We start from the raw sequence: 1,578 nt of genomic DNA, 5'->3' as shown, positions 1-1,578 counted from the left end.
TATGCCTTATGTTACTGCCTTTTAACGATTATATCTAATGTGTCTTATAACAACAATTAACATTTACACATTTAATTCTAAGTTGTTTAATTCTGTTGTGGCACACGTTAATAAACAATAAAGCACAATTATACTTTTCATCTAATGATTGTGCTGCAAAAATAACACTTTGCCAAACTGCAAAGGGCTCTCATTGGTACTTTGTTGTATTTATAAAGTGCTATCATTTAATTTTTAGGTGCAATGTGAGAAACATTCTATAATTTTACATGCATCATAATTGAAATGAGGGGTTTATTTACAAGAGTTTTTTTTTAACCAAATAACCTGAGCAAAGATTTAGTGGTTTATGAAAGTTGTCTGAATTTAAAATGGAATAAATGTTTTATCTCTTCTCAGGTTGTTTTGTGTCATATAAATATTATAGCTATGTATTAATTTCTTGAGTTTTGTTCATAGTTTTCACGATAAAGCAGAAACGTGGCTTGTGCTAATGATATTAGTAGCATCAAGCAAATGAGCACTGTCCAGATTTAAAAGCTTAACAAATGTTATGTTGTAAACATTTTTCAGCAGATTACTGAGAAGTAAAATATGTTACAAAACTTATTTGTATTTCTTATTAAGGCTGTATTTTTTTGGCATATCTGCTAGAGCAGATTAAAGTTAATCGGCCTTTCTATAATAAATTTATATGTGCCATGAGATCTATAACTCACAAGTACAAAGTAGATTTACATGTATTTTAATGTGAAAAAACAGTCTTGTTCCATGATAAATCATTACAGTATTAGAAGGCCACGTCTTCACTTGACAGAGCAAAGTCAATTGGAAAAGAGTTTGTAAAATATATACATTTTATGAGTTATTTCACACTTATCTTCATTGTCTTTACTGTTTCTACACTTTTTTAAAAACACAAACACAATGGATTATGAATGTGATGGCTGGCTCCAACTCATTGGCACTGGCTCTTTTGATAGTAGGTGTGGAAGACTAAAGTTTAATCTGAATTGATATATTTAGGCTATTCCAGTACTGCAGTAAGAACTTGAGGCACCAGAAGTAATTTGAATTATGCATTTGCTGCATAAAGATGAGATGAGCAGTTCTTCGATTACAGCAGGTGAATTAGTGAAAGCAGATACATCTGAAATATTTTAATCCTGGATACTGCCTACATTCACATTAAACTGATTAACCTTTTTGAAGTTCTTATCCTTTGTTTTGGTCTTCACCAGTCAGATTCTGCAAGAAGACCTAAATCTTTACAACTGGAGTTGAAGATTTGGCAATGAACAGAAAACCAACAGTCCATCAATTACTGTGGGCTTTTGACATTACACACTTGATTGTTGTGGCACATGTTGTTTTCATATCAGGTGAATATATTGACTTTGAATTAAAGGCAACATCAGCTCACTGGGATAGCTGCAGGTTCTGGAATAGCAGACTCGGCATGATACATTAACAGAAGTCACTGAAAGAAATCATCTTTCTTGGCATATTTAGAGCAAGAACATAGTCCATTCTGTTTCTTTAACAAGTCTATAATATACATTGATTAGGCACTAATTT

The sequence above is a fragment of the Pristis pectinata genome, chromosome 25, assembly GCF_009764475.1.
Source record: "Pristis pectinata isolate sPriPec2 chromosome 25, sPriPec2.1.pri, whole genome shotgun sequence".
NCBI lineage: Eukaryota > Metazoa > Chordata > Chondrichthyes > Rhinopristiformes > Pristidae > Pristis > Pristis pectinata.
Note: the sequence above shows the minus strand (reverse complement) of the source record.